Here is a 20,002-nt window from a genome sequence, read left to right on the forward strand (position 1 = left end):
GAGGGACTGCTCCGTTTTCTTATGTGTTTTCTCCTTCTGGGGGTATCAAAGTCCTACTGGACAAACTGTCTCAGGCAGTCTTCAGCTCCACTGCCCAATCTGTGGCACTTCCCTGTGGCTGATAGGGATCCCCGACACGACCTCTACTACGGGTTCCAGCTCAGGGACCCCAAGGTGTGCAACATCCCACCTTGTTGTCATTTCCCTGAGCCTTTTCCTACTCTGCCTCTCTCAGTGTCACAGGGTTCAGCCACTCTCCCACTCCAGTCTTTTCTCTTCTTCCACTCCCCACACTTCATGCACAGAAATACCTCCCTCACCTTGGGCACCAAATGGCCTCCCTCCTCTTTTTCCAATTCATCCCTCAGAACTAACTTTTCCCGTGAGGCCTTTCAACAGACCAACACACACTGATTATATATTTGAAAGAAAATACTTGTACTGCTTGAAGTTTGGACCTTCTTTCTGTGAGCCTTTTATGTTTGCACTTTAATCTGCATCAGATATAGCATGAAAAGGTTGTGAGGTAATATCTTTGATGAGAACAACTTCTGTTGATGAGAGAGACAACATTTTGTGCTTACACAGAGCTCTTCTTCGAGTCTGATAGGCAGTTTCTGTACAACAGGCATCAATTTTTCTACTGTACAATATTGAGTGTGCTGACAGCACTCAACAAAGAATAGTTCATATAGAAAGCAAATTAACTATTTCACTATTTAAAATAGCAGCTCTGAGTCTGAATTTCCTTGCTGTTTGGTTGTGGGAGGAGAGGGAATCCTTTAACATTATTAAAATATCAGTTGATGTCAGAACATAGTCTTTGCATGTCATACTTTGGCAATGGCCTTCTTTTTATTAAAACATATATGTGAAGGACTGAACAATACGTGCGTATTAAAGGAATTTAAGATAGGAAATCTTTAGCCTGCAAGTGAGACCTTTTATGTAAGTATTGTGTCAAACTCTGATTAGAAAGTTTAAAAAGTTTCTGGAGTTTCTTCAACTAATTCTATATACTAATGTTATCTTGAAATAGTATAAACAAGACATAAAAAACTAAACAAAGCAACCTTTTTTCTGTTTGCTTGTTTATTTATATTTTTAAAAGGAGTTAATGTAAAGTTAGACCTACATTTAATAGGCACCATCTTAGAATAATAGCATGTATATATTTTTTTTAAATTAAAGCTAATGTGATATAACTCACCACTTGATTTTTTTTTGAGACAGTCACAAAAACTCATAAAAGTTCATCATCAAGTATGATTCATATGCAAATTTTCAAGAGCTATGTAATTTCTTGGCACATTATCTTGTACTAAAGCACCCTGCTTGTCTAACCTTGATTTAATTGTGTTCTGTGCATAAGCAATGACCTCACTTGGGTCATGAATCTCTCAATCAATGAAGCAAAAAGTACCACATATAACCTTGCCATTAATGCCAAAACCTTAAAGGGTACTTGTATTGTGTTCTTTAATGTAACATGCTTATTTTTTTCTGAGATAAGTAGATCTTCTTCCTCTTTGAGAAATTTTAAAAATGAATTGTATATGAAGTAACCAGTTAGGCCATTTAAACCCATAAGAGGACTCCATACATTGAATGAAACTGACAGTTCATATGTATTCAATTTCATTGATACAAAGTGAGGATTTGCAATGTCGATTTAACTGGGTAATATTGACTGCAAATTGTGTTGGCATTTTATAGTTTTGTTTGCAAGAAGCTAGAGTTAATAGGAATTGCATTAAAAACAAAATATAATGGGCATATAACAGACCTCAAATTGCTATTATAATTTTGTACACTGCTTCTAGCAGTGACGCTGGAGTGGGATTATTTCGAGATTTAGTGTGCCTACAGAACATTTACAGCTGACAACGGCTAGACAGGCAGACAGCTGAGACGACTGCTGCTGACAAATTTAATGCGTAAAAGAAAAAAGGAATTACGTGATACCTTATTATGCAAATAGGTTACATCTACGCTACGAGCTAGGGGTGTGATTCTCTGACTGAGGTAATATGCTAAGAATAGTAGTGTCTTTGGTAGCACACGTAGCTGCAGCCGCAGCACCATCCTAGCCACCCTGAGTATAAATCCACCTGCATGGCATGTGTATGTAGTTGGGGCTGCTAGCCTGTGCCACTGCTATGCTACATCAGATGAGAGCTGCATGAGCATATCTATGTAGACACAGCAGATAGCCTGTGTAGACACATTCACATTACTTTTATCCCGACTTCCCTTTCCGTCTCCTTCCATTTGTTTGTTCCACTCAGATGTTGCACCTATTATTTGTACTACTGTAGCACCTAAGGGCCCTAGTCACAGACCAGGACCAGGACCTAGTCCTAAAACATAGTCCCTGCCCAAATATCTCATTATCTATCTCTTAACCTAAGTGCTATAGAAACATAGTGTAACAGACCAGAATGAGCGTGTGTATGCATGTGTGTAAAATAAATATACACACACACACACACAATCACAGAAATGACTTTGAGAAGTCATCAAGTCCAGCTGCCTGTGTTGAAGGAGGGCCAAGTTCACCTGTCAGGGAAGGTCTAGGTTTTCTTAAAAACATTGTAGATAGAAAAACTTTCAAAGAAAATACCCCACTGCATCCATTTTTCCTCCCAAGGAAGAGGATAACAGAACAAATGTTAGTCATGTTGCTGTCCTGAAAGGCACTCATACTACAGTGATGCATGTGGTACAAGAACTTATATAGAATTGAATCTTTTTGCAGCTTCTAAGTGCTATTCCCATAGAGATACAAAATAATAAGATTTAGGTAATAACTGTCTCAAATCTAGATTTTAAAAATGTGAGAACTTAATCCCTATCTTTAAAAAAAGTGAGTTGTTTAATCATTAGGTCTGATCTAGCATGTTCTGAAAATCTCAGGCATTATCTCCATGCTTAGGAAATCTTTCCATCCTGGAATTTTGGAAGGCAAATGTGCTAATACATGTCCAGATGCAAAAGGGATTGGAAAGGTAAATAGAAGGATTTGCCATTCCTCCTTATATATGGTGTGTTTGCACTAATTTACCAGTCCCAAATCTAGGGCTGGTAGTGAAGAGATACTGTATGCTCACAGGGTTTTGACTAAACATTAGTGTTTCAAGGTTTCTTTTTATTTTGCCTTTTTCTGTTAATTTTTCCCTCTCCCAGTATTTGTTAAATAATAATAATCAAATGCTAGAGAAACCACTAGAAGAAAATAGGCAATAAGATACTACAGTAATGGGCAGCCATATGAAACCCTAAAATAGCTCAAATTAATTTAAAAAACCCATTAAAATGATTATGAACAAAACAGGTGATAATCTGTACCGTCGACTTAAAAACACAAAATGCATATATAATATACATAACCCATATTTTATATATATAATCCCTCTGTAGCAAAACTGTTTGTCATAATCTGTATTGCAACAATATTACAGTATAAATCTCCCACTTCTAACTCTGTGAGTTCTCCCTATTTTTACTTGCTCATTGTATCTCACTTTCAGGGTATAATTTCACTGCAGACTTACTTCAGTCTCATACCCAAGTTTTAACCAAATCCCCTGTACTTGGGCTCACACAAAACCCTTATGCTCAGGCTTAGATGTGCTTTCAACCCAGACTTGTTTGCCTGGCTGGAGTTACAGGATAGAGCAGGGGTGGTTGTAGAGAGGGGGTGAGGAGGACACCAACTGTTAGAGGGAGCCAAACTGCTTGGCTCTCTTTTTGCTTGGCAGCTCCATCCCTAGCTGGGGGAGGGAGGGAATGTGACAAAATAGGAATTTTCTGTAACATTTTTTTATGGATCCTATGTGTGCATCAGTTTCCCTCTTATTCTGCCTTGTTACCTAGTGGAGGGGAAAAGGGGTTAAGTCTACTCTTGGGGCAGCACAGAGCATTAGGTGAGTGTGGCACTTTTTGTCTGGGCTGCAAGGAATAGGATTGTTAAGGAACTGACTGGAACCTGCTGAAAATGACCCATATCAATGCAGAATCTGAACGAGACAATGGAAAGCCCCATTGATCAGAACATTGACACCTAGCAACCAATGACCCCAAGGAAGTAGGTTCCCCCCACCCAACACCAGTAGGGAAGCTGAGCAGAGACTCCAGCTTGAGAACAAAGGACAGGATGAGCAGGGGATAAATTGTGGGCTTCTGGAGAAGGCTTGCAGCTCTCTCCTGGGACTGACTAGGGAGGCTGTGATGGAATCCACTGCAGCTGGGCTGGTGGTTTGCTCTGGCTCGACTAAAATGGAGCATGCTTTAACCTTTATTTCTCTGTGCTAAGCTAAGGACTCCCAGTGTTGTGTTCCCGTCGTCCAATAAATCCTACCTGTTTTGAAAAGGCTGTTTATTACCGAGTGCATCCAAGTCCTTAACCTGGACTCTAGTTCAGATGGACTTGCTGAGCAGAACTTAGTGTGAAACAGGATGGCTGGAGCCCACAAGCTCAGTCTAGAAGGAGGAGAGGGTTAGTGGCCTACTCTGGAGCAAGAGTGAGACCCCTTGGGGGTTCTGTCACACTAAAGGGGTTCCTCTGAGAGACTGTAGAAAGCTGGAACATAGCACAAATCCTGTGGATCTGTGACAGGAGGAAAAATCTTTTCTGCCCTGGCCAGCAAAATGGCTGGGGCTGCTCCTGGTTAGCATCTAGGTTTTGCTGCAAGGCAGGGTCAAACCCACCTACTTTGCAATGGGGACATAGATAAAGCCCAGGTTGTGTCACTCAGGTTTTGATAACCCTCCAATGCCACCCCATAGTTCTCCAGGTCCATTTTTCCCTACCCTGTCTACCTCTACAAACATCTTATTATAAATTATAATATAAATATGCATAAAATATTCCAAAACAAAACACTCCTCTGCACACACTTCTCTGCTTCTATGAAAAGAAAAAGGAGTACTTGTGGCACCTTAGAGACTAACCAATTTATTTGAGCATAAGCTTTCGTGAGCTACAGCTCACTTCATCAGAAGCTTATGCTCAAATAAATTGGTTAGTCTCTAAGGTGCCACAAGTACTCCTTTTCTTTTTGCGAATACAGACTAACACGGCTGTTACTCTGAAACCTGCTTCTATGAACTGGGTGCTTCCTCCCAGTTTACACACACCTTTGTGGCATCCCATGCTAGTATTCATGAACCTGCCTTTGTGACTGACCAAGGTCTGCATAATAATCACGTAATAGCCTTTATGGTTGACACATACATGTGCTCCTTGTAGCTGGCAAACTATGGGCACATGAGCCATAGCGTAGAATCCTAGCAATGTAAGGCTGGAAGGGACCTTGCGAAGTCACCTAATTCCCTGCTTTGAGGCAGGAATAGGTGTACCTAGACCATCCCTGACAGGTGTTTGTCTAACCCATTCTTAAAAATCTCCAGTGATAGGGATTCCACCACATCCCCAGGTAACTGGTTCCAGTGCTTAACTATCTGTATAGTTAGAAAGTTTTTTCTAATATCCACCCTAAATCTCCCTTGCTGCAAACTAAGCTGATTACTTCTTATCCTACCCTCGGTGGACATGGAGAACAATTGATCACAGTACTTACATTTTACATATTTGAAGACTTTCTAGAGTCTAGAGTCTGGGGCCTCGCAATATGAGGGGCCTCTAAAAAAGAAAAAAGCTGACTCCATTTCAAATTTTATCAAAATCCGTTGATAAATAAAGGAGATATGGGGAAAAAGATTCTCTCTAAATATAGACATTTTTGTTCAAATATGACGAAAATGTACACATCTGGCTACACAAATACCATTACCCTTCACTAACTGTTCATTCTTGAGAGGTGGGAGGTCAGCGCTGAGAAAAAAATAAATCAATAATTGCACTTGTAAAATTAGTATTTCTATGAGTAAGTCTGCTAGCAGTCTCCTAAGGCAGCATTTTGTTGGCCAGCTGATACTGGCAAAATTCTGACCATGCCGTCATAATTTATTTTAAAAAATAAATAATCTCACTGCTGATAAAATCGGGAAAAATGTGAGGTCAGAGACAGCAATATCGTGAAGCAATCCTGCCAAGCTCATACTCGTATGGGACTCATCCTAGGAGTGATGTCATGTATAGTGTCCCCCGTGGCTGGTAATAGCTGGAAGGCCGCCATCTTTTGTTTACGGTCCAGCACGCTCAGTCGTATAGTGCCTTCGCTCCTGTTTTTCTTTGTTTTCTTAAGTGTTAGTGTGTTTTCTTCTTTTGAGCTGTACAGACGTACAATTGTGTATTTCAGCGTGCACGCTGCTTTCTGCTTCATACACTATCCAGGCTTCAAATGATTGAGTTTGCAGGTGACCGTCTTATGGACTTGGGTCAAGTGGATCTTGAGGAGTGAAGGAAGATATACATATATTTCAAAATATTCTGAGTACTTGGTGAGCAAGTTGTTTCAAACTATGTGCATATATGATTAACTTTCTCAATACCTGTTTAGAGATAACCAGTCTCTCTCTTTCATGCAAATAGCTTGTTTTCACTCTGTGTGTCTGAGGTGTTTACTCAAAATTAATTAGTGGTCCTGGGGGAGACAGAGGATAGAGAAATGAACAGGAAGAGAGATGTCTGCCTCGAAAATGTTGCCAAAAAGAATTTTGTTCATTGAAAGTGACAAACTCCATAGCTTGTCATTTGAGGACATCAATGACTTCTCTCCAAAAATCATGAAAGAAAATGTTTTAAATTTCAGTGTTAAAATTAATGTGATGTACAAACAGACATACTCTCACCCAGGTCTGGCAAGCATGGGTGCCCATTTCCAAGTGTCTGGACAAGGGTAAACTCTGCAGTAAAGACATACCCTGAATGCCATTTTCTTCTGCTGATTTTGTATTCTTTAATAAGTTCAGACAATATTTGAAGCACAAGATAGTAGTGAATAAATCCCTCATTCTATTTTTTTTTTAGTTGGAATAAGACGTATAAGGGCACATATTACTCACCTCTTTTTTGGGAGATTACAGCATTTCGTGTCTTCTATGGACTCAGCAGCCTACATTGGGGAGGAGAGGGGGTGACAGCTCAGAGCAACACATTCCCTACCATGTTAAGAAAACGCATGGTTTCTGATGCAGTTACAACTTATTGGGCTGAAAAACTGCTAGGTGGCAGAATAATATTAGAAGTTCTTTCCCCCTATTATTATAGAATATAAGCTATTACAAAGAGTTCTTTGTAACTATAATATACAAAAAAAATCCCTCCATCTATTCCATCTTATCACTTCAGAAGAGTGGAAGTGAGTGGATTTTTCTCTTTACGGATGGAGAAAGGCTATTCTGAGGGTTTTATTGAATTGTAGAGGTCATGCTGGCTTTCTGAAGAGCTTCTTCAGACGTCTCCAAAAAATTTAATGATGTTGTTTTCAGTTAGAGACTAGAATATATACTCTTCAATTCTTTCAGCTAAAAATAGGCTGTCATTAGTGCTTTCAAAATGAAATCATAGAGACAAAATTTGTTTTCCTGAGGGATCTCCTGAAAATACGCAGTTAGAACGGTTTTCTGTTTTTACAACTTTATCTGCAGTGCAATTAAAAAAAGAGCTCGCTGTCATTCAGCTTGACTCTTGTAAATGTCTAGCTTTATGATCATTTTAAAGACTTTGTAGCTTTGTTGTAATTGTCACTAATTAGCTGCAGCAGTACAACAGCATGGTGACACTGCGTTGTGTACAGCATTGGACAATTGTGTTGGATAAGTGGAAACATTAAATTCAGAGGAAGTGGTAGTTTAATGAGAGGAGTTCATAAATTAAACTTTTGAAATTGCTTAAAGCTGTATTAAAAAGTACACATAGCCCCTGAACCTTAGAATCATAGAATCTTAGAATATCTTAGAATATCTGGAAGGGACCTCAGGAGGTCATCTAGTCCAACCCACTGCTCAAAGCAGGACCAATCCCCAACTAAATCATCCCAGCCAGGGCTTTGTCAAGCCTGACCTTAAAAACCTCAAAGGAAGGAGATTCCACCACCTCCCTAGGTAACACATTCCAGTGCTTCACCACCCTCCTAGTAAAAAAGTTTTTCCTAATATCCAACCTAAATCTCCCCCACTTAAAATGTCAGTTTCCTGAAAGAAGTCTCTTTTTTTGGTAACAAATTCTTATTTCTTATTTGTATTACTGTAGCACTTAGGAGCCCTAGTCATACTATTCCATGGAAGCCACCCTGTAGGAAGGGTCGAATTTTACTGCTGTACAGCCCTGGAGCCTTAAGTAATTCTGGGTATGCAGATAAAATATGAAACAGTTACTTACCCTACAGTGACTATGGTTCTTCAAGAGGTCTTATTTTCATATACACTCCACTGTTGATGCACATGGGTCCCATCCACTCAAGTTCAGATTCTTTTGGCCAGCAGTGTCTGCTGGGGCCATGCCTTATATCTCTCACTTGAGGGCATACAGGGCAGGGCACCCAAATTATCCTTCAGTTCTTTTACCAATACTGAATAGCCCGGGAAGGGAAATAGAGTGTGGAATATATGTGGACAACACATCTCAAAGAACCACAGTTTATATAAGGTAACTAACCCTTTCTTCTTCAAGTGCTTGCCCTATTCATATTTCACTGTTGGTGACTCACAAGCAGTGACCTAGATCACACGAGGTGGGTTCCAAGAGTCTTACCTGAACAATGATTGCAAGAAAGCTCTGATAAAGTAAGCATTAGAACTTGATGCTTCTATTATGAAGTAATATTTGGTAAATGTGAGTATCAAGCCTCAAATTGCTTTTCTACAAATGCCTAGTATTAGAAAAACATCTTAAGTAGCTGCAGACGCAGCTTGAGCCCTGAGCTGTAACCCTCAAAGCTGCAGCTATGTTAGCTACTTCATAGCACAATCCAATTAGACTGTCTGATTTGATAACACCTGACCTCTCACCCTATCTGCATAAGCTACTGTAGCAAAGTTGAGACTCACTGGCGAGGCACCTCCTGCTGGTTGTCCTGGGAATTAACTCAACCCCAGCTTTGGAGCACCCTCTGCTGGCTGGTGTCTCGCCTGCCTTCGGCCCTGTGTCCCTCCCGGACCCCAGTGCCCCTTTACCTTGGGGTTCTGCCCACAGTAGTCCCCACGCTCTGGGTCTCCCCTCCCAGGGGAACCCCCAACCCTCTACCCCCACCTTGCCTCAGTGACTACTGCCAGTTGTCATCTAATCCCCTTTCACTGGGGAAAACTGCAGTCTGTAAAGTCCACTCATCATTGGCAAGGGGGTCGGACTAGCTGCCTCTGCCTAACCCTGGGCTGAACTTCTGCAACCCCAGTACCTGCTTTGGCCTTTAGCAAGGCCCGCAGCCTGGGAATTTGCCAGGCTGGAGCTCCCCAGCTGCTCTTGCCTTTCCCCCACACTGCTCTACTCCCAGGATCCTGAGCTCCTAGGCAGCTAGGTCCTTCTCTCTTCACAGCTAGAGAGAGATTCTTGCCTTCTGGCCTGGCAGCCCTTTTATAGGGCCTAGCCTGGCCCTGATTGGCTGCCTCTCAGCCTTTTTAATTGGCTCTCAGCCCCAGCCCTCGCCAAGGCTGAGCTGGAGCGGGGTGATTGCCCTGCTACAGCTACAAATAGCCTAGGGGACACTCTAAAGGGCACAGCCCTGTCTGTAAGAAAGGGTAATGTACTCAGCACATCTAATATGTGAAGCTTAGCTTCCCCCTTGTTGGAATGTGGCTTGGTAAAGAAAACAGATAGGTGTATAACTTGAGTAAAGTATAAGCCAGATGCCACCTTTGGCAAGAATTTAGTTGAGGTTTTGAAGTCACCCTATCTTTGTGAAAGATACTGTATGGAGGTCCCAACATGGGTGCTTGTATCTCCCCACCCTTCTAGCAGATGTTATTCCCACTAGCAAGGCTCTTTTGATGAAAAAGTGGCCAGGGGCTCAAAGGTCAGACCCATCAATCTGGACAGCACCAGCTTGAAATCCCACTGAGGGGGAGAATCCTGGTTGGAAGATATACCTTCATATGGCCCTTCAGGAATCTAGGAATGTAGGGTGTTAAAATGTTAAGAGATCCTGAATAGGTGGATGGCAAGCAGTGGAGCTTATAGACAGTCCTGAATTCTTGAAGGAAAAGAAATAGTTCAACTAGCTGAAGGAGCTAATTGATGTTGCTGTCCCAGAATGGTAATTCTCTTCCACTTGAAGGTCTAAATAGTCTTGTAGAGTCTTTTCTAGTGTGTATTAGAATGTTCTGCACTGCCATAGAACAGTTCCTGGCTACTGTTTTTAACCAGCCAGCATCCATGCCATGAGGCACAGGGAAGATGGAGCCTTCCTGCACCTCTTTCTGAAATATCAGATCTGGTTGAAGAGATAATCAGATTGGAGGTCAGAGAGATTCATGAGGTCTGAAAACCTGCCATGGCCATCCCTGAGCCACTATGATCATGTGTCTGAGTTTGAGTCCTGCCTTGGTTATGCCTGAGGTCAAAATTGTTTTCTTTTGGATGCAGGAGCAACTCCTAGAGACCTCAGTGTCCCCTGTGAGCCCTTTAGCATATGTAAGACTTTGTCTTTATATTAAACAATTGGCAGCCCTCAAATAGTGGATCTTCTATTGTTACTTGTACTTCTATAGGGACACCAGAGGATTGAAGCCAGGAAGATCTTCTCATGTTAATCAAGATGCCATGGATTGTATCTGCTGCATCAATAGTAGCTTGAAAGGATGGGCACACTATGAGCTGTCCCTCCAGGACCAAAGACTTTAAATTCCTCTCTGCTTTCTTGAAGAATTTTGTCAACAAATTTAGAGATGGCATCCCAATTCAAGTAATCATATTTTCCAGTGAGACCTGATAACTGATGATCCTAACTTGTAAGCTTGATGTTGAATAATTTTTATGACCAAATTTATTGAGTTTTTTGGTTCTTTGTTTCAGGGTAGAGATTTCTGTTGCCTATATCTGGTTCTCTCATTAGCGAATGCAACCACTCAGATGCAGGGTAGGTTTAAAATTGCTCAGAAACTTGGGAAAGCATTTAGTAGTGGTGATCTGCTCTCTTTGATGTGTTAACTAGGGAAGCAGGTGTTTGCCAGAATAACTTGGCAGTCTCCACTAGCCACTCATTGATGGCATTGCCAGGCACCCAAGCACAGAGGTGTTTCAGAGATCCAGGAACTTGTACAATTTCTCCCGGGACAATCTACAGTAGAGATTCCAGTGAGTCTGTCATCCTGTTCAGCAAGTCCTGGAAAGTTTTGAAATCATTGGGCTGTGAGGTGGCTGTTGCAGGTATCAGTCTCATCAGGAGGTGATGAGATGGGTGCTGGGATAGGCTAATCCCCCACTTGCAACTTCTCATCAGAGCCCTGTAATTGCTGTTCAATCATAAGTACTAGAGCTTTTTTTTAAAAATTGTTTTAAATTCTACTGCATTTTCGTATCTAAATCTGTTTTCTAATCAGAAACAAAACACAACAAAAATTCTTCAGTAAAGGCTCCAAAATCTCAATTCTCTCTCTTCCCTTTCCTCTCCCCCACTCCTCTCTATTGCTAGATCCAAATTCTGTTCTTAGTTATACAGGTAAAAATCTGGAGCAATTTCCATAGCAGTGAATGGAGTTATCCTTCTGTAAATTCAAGAGTAAATGACAGCAGAATTTGACCTGTTCTCTAAAAAACATTCTTAATGTTAAATAACTGATTCCTAGGGAGGTTTGTGCTTTTAGTTGGCCTCAGGTTAATTCAAAAGTGACTCCCAGTTCTCCCAAAGAAAAAAAATAAAATCACTCTCTGTACTCCGTGACAACTAGAGGTTGGAATTTTATTCAGCGGGTAGAATGTTATGTTGCCACAGGTTATGATCCCATAAAGAATTACCTCTAGAATGATAAGGGCAGTGATTGGGTGGGAGTTGAGTTAGGAGTCACAGGTTCTGGGGCCCATTTCCTGTAAATGTAGGTGAAAACATGGGCTATATAGGTCTGGAACTATTAAATCTTTTCATTAATGATTTGGAGGAGAATATGCTTATCAAATTTGCACATGATACCAAACTTGGAGAAGTTACAAGCACTTTTAAGGATAGGATTAAAATTCATAAGGACCTTGATAAATTGGAGGACAGTTCTGAAATGAACAAGATGAAATTCAGAAAAGACAAGTGCAAAAATATTACACTTAGGAAGTTAAAAATCAAAATGCACAAATACAAAATGGCTAGGAAGTAGTACTGCAGAAAAGGACCTGGGAGTTATAGTCACAAATAGAATATGAGCCAAATATATTGCAGGTTCAAAAACTAATATAATTCTGGGATGTATTAACAGGATTGTAGAGTGTAAGACATGGAAGGTAATTGTTCTGCTCTTCTCAGCACTGGTGAGGCCTCCGCTGGAGTATTGTGTCCTGTTTTGGGTGCCACACTTAAGAAGATCTGGAGAGAGTCCAGAGGTACGCAACAAAAATAATAAAGGTTTACAAAACATGACCTATGATGAGGCTTAGTCTAGAGAAGAGAAGGCTGAGAGGGGACCTGATAGACTTCAAATATGTAAAATATTGTTTTACTGTGGACTGTGATCAATTGTTGTCCATGTCCACTGAGGGTAGGGCAAAAAGTAATCAGCTTAATTTGCAGAAAGGGAGATTTAGGTTGGATATTTAGGTTGAAAACTTTCTAACGATAAGGATAGTTAATGACTGGAATAGGGTAGCAAAGGAGGATGTGGAATCCTCATCCTTGGAGGTTTTTAAGAACAAGTTAGACAAACACCCATCAGAAATGGTCTAGGCTTACTTGGTCCTGCCTCAGAGTGGTGGCATAGATTAGATGACCTTTCGGGGTCCCTTCCAGCCCTATACTTTTGTGATATTATTTTAGTTCTTAGCTGGATGTGGAACCTCCCTTTATTTGAGCTCCAGCTCAGTACGGACAAGCTAAATAATGGAGTTAAAAACATCATATGATTCAAAATGGGTTCTAGTCAAACACAATTTTATATAAGTTCACTGATCTGATAATGAGGAAAACCTGTATTCTATTAACCATGTCCTGAGGCCTTCCTTTGGAGACCATGCTTAGGCTAGAACTTCGCTGTTCTAAAAACTATTTGGCTGAAATGTGCTAAAACCCTGCTAGGCCATAACTAGATGTTAACCATGCTTAAGCACATTTTTAGTTATTTAACCCATGCAGACAGGGCTTCCCTCTCTCCCCTGTTCCTCTTATAAAGCAGAATTCAATAGGATAGCCAAGAAGTAAAATATTTAGTGAACTCCCTTAAATCAGAAGGCCAAAGCAAGCCCTATCAAGTGGCAATAGGAAAGAACCACTGAAAAAGTTGCTTTCCTCTTTTAATGGTCAAGGAAGTTTATTAGAATAAGGAAAACACCTGTCTCTTTGCTTCACTGCACAGCTTCTGCCTATCACCTTCCCCAGCCCCACCTTGCCTGGCTTCCTCTGAGAAATTTAAAGAAACAGCACACAGGCACAATTTCTAGTGTAGCCATTGAGAGTTGTACCAATTTGGCCCATGTGATTATTAATAATGATAATAATAATTATACAAGCATTTTGTCTTCCAGCTGTACTAGATGTAAGTCGGGCCAAATACTGTCCTTAGTACTTATGCAGCACTCTTCATTTTTCAGAGTGCTTTACCAATAATAATTAACACAGACTCAGAATAGATTCATTACGGTCTGAACATCTTGAAAAGATTCTAGGTTACACAAATGAATAGCTAAAGGCTCTATAGAAAAAGAAAATGAAAAAGAAGAAAAGGGGGAGCTCATTCAAGTTTCATTCACCAAAAAATGCCACCCGCAGTCTTTTAGACATAAGGAGGCATGGAGACTTGTGCAACATTTGTGTTCACCACCTCAAGGATTCTCCTTAGCCAAATCTATATGGTATTTTAAGTCAGATAAACTTAATTAACCCCACATCAAAGTAGCCTATGATATTATTGGAACTACTGTTCTGTAGCTGGTGGATATTATCACTGAACTGAGTCCTTTATGAAATCTAAAGGAGGCAGGAGTTTGGAAATTCTCATGGTTAGCAATGACTTGGAGATAGATACACATTAAAGATTTAACTGTACTAAACAGTTTACTGAACTTTTTTTTTTTTGTTTAACATCTTTTTGTATCCAGTGCTGTTGCAATAAGATTCTGTCTGCTATGTCCAGGGAAACCATTTAACATGATTCCAGCATGATTCCATCTTTTCTTAAACATAGTAATTGAGAGAATGGCGCTAAAACAGTTTCCTTGGTCACAGTAGAAAGGCCCCAAATGTTCTATCCCTGTAAACTGATCATCTTTGTAAACTGATTTATAGTATGACTGGGTCCAGTCTGCACTGACCAGGCATACCAAGTTAGAAGACAAAGTTTGTCTGGCCAGTATAGACAGGAGCTACCTAGACATATTCATAGGCTCTGCAATTTCTTATCTGGTGGGACTTCATAGAATCATAGAAGATTAGGGTTGGACCTCAGAAGGTCATCTAGTCCAACCCCCTGCTCAAAGCAAGACCAACCCCAACTAAATCATCCCAGCCAGGGCTTTGTCAAGCCGGGCCTTAAAAATCTCTAAGGATGGAGATTCCACCACCTCCCCAGGTAATCCATTCCAGTGCTTCACCACCCTCTTAGTGAAATAGTTTTTCCGAATATCCAACTTAAACCTCTCAGACTTCAACTTGAGACCATTGCTCCTTGTTCTGTCATCTGCCACCACTGAGAACAGCCTAGCTCCATCCCCCTTGGAACCTCCCTTCAGGTAGTTGAAGGCTGCTATTAAATCCCCTGCTCACTCTTCTCTTCTGCAGACTAAGCAAGCCCAGTTCCCACAGCCTCTCCCCATAAGTCATGTGCCCCAGCCCCCTAATAATAGTCGTTGCCCTCTGCTGGACTCTCTCCAATTTGTCCACATCCTTTCTGTATTGGGAGGCCCAAAACTGGACACAGTACTCCAGATGTGGCCTCACCAGTGCCAAGTAGAGGGGAATAATCACTTCCCTCGATCTGCTGGCAATGCTCCTACTAATGTAGCCCAATATGCCGTTAGCCTTCTTGGCTACAAGGGCACACTGTTGTCTCATCTCCAGCTTCTCGTCCACTGTAATCCCCAAGTCCTTTTCTGCAGAACTGCCGCTTAGCCAGTCTGCTCCAGCCTGTAACAGTGCCTGGGATTCTTCCATCCTAAGTGCAGGACTCTGCACTTGTCCTTGTTAAACCTCATGAGATTTCTTTTGGCCCAATCCTCCAATTTGTCTAGGTCACACTGGATTCTATCCCTACCCACCAGCGTATCTACCTCTCCCCCCAGCTTAGTGTCACCTACGAACTTGCCTAGGATGCAATCCATCCAGATCAGGGGTTCTCAACCTTTTTCTTTCTGAGTCCCACCCAACATGCTATAAAATCTCCACGGCCCACCTGTGCCACAATAACTGGTTTTCTGCATATAAAAGCCAGGGCTGGCATTGGGGGATAGTAAGCAGGACAATTGCCTGGGGTCCCATGCAAAGCTACATTGCTCTGGCTTTGGCTTCAGCCCTGGGTGGCGGGGCTCAGGGCCCCGGGCTTCAGCCCCATGCGGTGGGGCTTTGGCTTTCTGCCTTGGCCCTAAGTGAGTCTAATGCTGGCCCTGCTTGGCGGACTCCCTGAAACCTGCACATGGCCCCTTAGGGGGCCCCGGAACCTGGTTGAGAACCACTGATCTAGATCACTAATGAGAACAAACAAAACTGGCCCTAGAACTGACCCCTGGAACACTCTGTTTGATACCAGCTGCCAACTAAACATTGAGCCATTGATCACTACCCATTGAGCTCAATGATCTAGCCAGCTTTCTATCCACCTTATAGTCCATTCATCCAATCCATACTTCTTTAACTTGCTGCCAAGAATACTGTGTTTTTACTAAGTTCTGCATTCATTCCATATGGTCATGAACATCTTGGATTTCCTTTATGACCAGAAAAGAAGTGGATATCTTACCACATGCTTTAGAAGCTTTAAAATCTGTTTTGCCCACTGGAAAAAAAAAGCTTTGGGGATTATGCAGTAGTTGAAGATTCTTGTAAAAATATTTTTATAGCAGATATATGGAGCCGCTTCACTCATGAAAGTAATTAGATTTTGTCCCTACAGGACAGGGTCAAAACACATTGGGGAGCTGGTGGTGGTGATTAGCCACACTTGCCTGCCTTCTCTGAAAGAGTAACCCATAAGGGCTGCTGTAGAAGGCAAACACAGCTCTCCCCTTTCCACAGGGCAAGACGACTTTTGGATAGGTGAGAGGGAACAGCCACACCATTCTTGTAGGCAGAGAAAGGGGAGGAAGCAGCAATAAAAAGCAACCAGTAGCTCAGGGTGGCTATGTTCCTTCACTTCGCCCATCCCTGCAAAACCAGGCCTGGGAAGGTGGAGGGGCTGAAGAGCCCCTGGAGTTGCCCTGCCGACCTATGAAAGAGGGATGAAAAACCTCTGGAGCTAGAGGAGAAGCAGGGATAGGGCTTAGAACAGGCAGATATAGGGGATGGCAGGGGGCAGAAATGATGTTGAGGTTGCCTAATTAATTGCTGGGCTGAGAGATAGGCAGAGGTTGGTGAGAGGGGACGGAGAATTAATTAGAATTTTGGCATTTGGGGAGAAGCTGGGGGCAGAACCAAAATCATCTGACTCAGATTTGGTAGAGGTAGCAACACTAATGGTCACACACAGACACATTTTGGAGGTGGGCAAGGAGAGTTTAAAAGTAAAAAATAGACCTAAAAAGACGGTGTAATTACAAAAATAATCTCATGAGTTTTTGGGGTCTGATCCATGATTTTTGAACTTTTGGGGTTGGCAATACTGATAAAGGGATTTGCAGTTGTCTGGGAGAGACCCAGTTCACAATAGCTCTGCGGCTCTGAAATTGAAAAAGGTTATGTCAGCGGCACTGCTATGGGCACCTGCGTGGCCCCACAGTATGCCAACATTTTTATGGGTGACTTAGAACAGCGCTTCCTCAGCTCTCGTCCCCTAACACTCCTACTCTACTTACGTTACATTGATGACATCTTCATCATCTGGACCCATGGAAAAGAAGCCCTTGAGGAATTCCACCGTGATTTCAACAATTTCCATCCCACCATCAACCTCAGCTTGAACCAGTCCACACAGGAGATCCACTTCCTGGACACTACTGTGCTAATAAGCGATGGTCACATAAACACCACCCTATACCAGAAACCTACTGACTGCTACACTTACCTACATGCCTCCAGCTTTCATCCATACCACACCACATGATCCATTGTCTACAGCCAAGCTCTAAGATACAACCACATTTGCTCCAACCCCTCAGACAGAGACAAACACCTACAAGATCTCTATCAAGTGTTCTTACAACTACAATACCCATCTGCTGAAGTGAAGAAACAGATTGACAGAGCAAGAAGAATACCCAGAAGTCACCTACTCCAGGACAGGCCCAACAAAGAAAGTAACAGAATGCCACTAGCCGTCACCTTCAGCCCCCAACTAAAACCTCTCCAGCACATCATTAAGGATCTACAACCTCTCCTGAAGAATGATTCCGCACTCTCACAGATCTTGGGACACAGGCCAGTCCTCGCTTACAGACAGCCCCCCAACCTGAAGCAAATACTCACCAGCAACCACACACACCACACAACAAAAACACTAACCCAGGAACCTATCCTTGCAACAAAGACCGTTGCCAACTCTGTCCACGTATCTATTCAAGGGACACCATCATAGGACCTAATCACATCAGTCACACCATAAGAGGCTTGTTCACCTGCACATCTACCAATGTGATATATGCCATGATGTGCCAACAATGCCCCTCTGCCATGTACATTGGCCAAACCGGACAATCTCTATGCAAAAGAATAAACTGACACAAATCAGACATCAAGAATTATAAGATTCAAAAACTAGTCGGAGAACACTTCAACCTCTCTGGTCACTCAATTTCAGACCTAAAAGTCGCAATTCTCCAACAAAAAAACTTCAAAAATAGACTCCAACGAGAAACTGCTGAATTGGAATTAATTTGCAAACTGGACACCATTAAATTAGGCTTCAATAAAGACTGGGAGTGGATGGGTCATTACACAAAGTAAAAACTATTTCCCCATGCTAATTTTTCCCCCGACCGTTACTCACACCTTTTCTCAACTGTTTGAAATGGGCCATCCTGATTATCACTGCAAAAGGTTTTTTTTCTCCTGCAGATAATAGCCCACCTTAATTAATTTGTCTCATTACAGTTGGTATGGCAACACCCATTTTTTCATGTTCTCTGTGTGTATGTGTGTATCTATCTATCTATCTACTGTATTTTCCACTGCATGCATCCACTAAAGTGGGTTTTAGCCATTAAAACTCCTCAGTTTTAATGGTTAAAATTCGCTGCAAACCCCTGGACGAGGTTTGGTCTTGAGGGCTTCATGCTCATTTGTGTAAGTTCGTACTTCCCCAGAGTAAGCAGTAATAGGGCCTATGCCTCAGGTTTTCATAATAGAACACAGAACTCAAGAAAATAGTTTTCCCTCCTAACACTGGGCTATAATTATTGATGGAGCAAAAAAATCTAAAATAATAATGACATTTTCCAATAACTGAGGAAGTTGCAATGTTCTAGTACCACAGGGTGTCCTCTGTGATTCTCTCTGACTTTATATAACCTTCACTACCACTATGCTTTATTACACACTCCTATAGGCTGTTGTCTGTAGTACCACATACATAATTACAAGTCCGTCAGTTACCCCGCTTACTGCTAGGGGAAAGGACGCAGGACTAGCAGCTTCCAGCTCTGCTCTGCTCTGCTCTGCTCTGCTCTGCTCTGCTCTGCCTTGCCTTGCCTTGCCTTGCCTTGCCTTGCCTTGCCTTGCCCCCCACCCCCCCTTTCAGGGTTTCCTTCCTCTCCATTTATCTGCTCCCAGGTTGCATCCCCCTCTAATTAGCCTATCAGCTGCAACTCCCCTTGTTAACTGGTCCTCCCTTTAGATCCCAATTAACCTATATTGAAGGGTGTAGGGAGCCAGGGTGGCTCCCCTCCGAACCAGAGGGTAAAGAGCCACCCTCTGGGCCTGAGTGGGTGGGGCAAGGCCAAGCTTCCGCCAGTCCCCGGAAGGGGAAGGGTGGGACAGGAAATACAAAGGGCGGGGCCCTCTGCCCAGTGAGGAGAGCACCAGGGAGGGAGACAGACACAGGCTGCCGGCTGCTCCCTCACAAGCCTGCTGCTGACCCAGGCGAACCCCTGGGCAAGGAGGAGCCTTACCGGGGGGAAGGCCTGTGGCAACCAGGGCTGCCGGCCGCTGAATACCCGGAGGAACCGGGGCTGCCCACAGCGGATTATCCGGAGGAGATGGAGGTTCCGGAGCTGCCCGCAGCGGAATACCTGGAGGAGATGGAGGGACCGGAGCGACCCGTCTGAGAGAGACCGGGTAGGAAGTAGCCCAGGGGCCCAACTACACCGTGGGGTGGGTGTGTTTGGTCAGCGGGTGCGGATTGCCCCACTGACCCAGCGGCGGGACCTTCGCCTCCTGCCACTGTCAGGGCCCTGGGCTGGAACGCAGTGGAGTTGGGTGGGCCTGCGTTCCCCTACCCCGGTGCTCCCCTGCCTGAGGGGCGCGCTACTGACTCTTGCCGGCGCTCCCCTGCCTGTGGGGTGCGCTACTGACTCCGGCCGGTGCACCTCCCCGCTAATTCCCCAACGCCCGGGAGGTGGGGCCGAGGCCTGCCACGGAGACCATTGCTCTCCATCGCCCCTAGGGGCTCGGAGGACCGACCGACACCTGTCAGAAGTGGTGGAGAATGCGGGCAGGCGATCCCAACCCCTGCCGAAAGGGGTGAGTGCGAGGGCGCCTCTGAAGCTCCCCTACTGGAAAGATGGAGATAGAAAGGCTGATCAAGTTCCTGGCTGAGAGCCAGCAACAGCAGCAGCACCAACTCGTGCAACAGCTGGGCGCCCACCAGCAACAGTTGCTCC

The 20,002-nt window shown here is 43.2% G+C and overlaps 1 long non-coding RNA gene across 1 annotated transcript; it reads right to left on the reverse strand.

Annotated features, from left to right (window-relative positions):
* Window positions 1–11,044: 11,044 nt before the first annotated feature.
* Window positions 11,045–18,826, reverse strand: LOC122461991. Its single transcript, XR_006284308.1, has 2 exons — window positions 18,786–18,826; window positions 11,045–11,346 (listed from the first exon to the last, which is right to left on the reverse strand). It is a non-coding gene; the product is annotated as an uncharacterized LOC122461991 (long non-coding RNA).
* Window positions 18,827–20,002: the final 1,176 nt, after the last annotated feature.

The sequence above is a fragment of the Chelonia mydas genome, chromosome 1 (assembly GCF_015237465.2).
Source record: "Chelonia mydas isolate rCheMyd1 chromosome 1, rCheMyd1.pri.v2, whole genome shotgun sequence".
Lineage (NCBI taxonomy): Eukaryota > Metazoa > Chordata > Testudines > Cheloniidae > Chelonia > Chelonia mydas.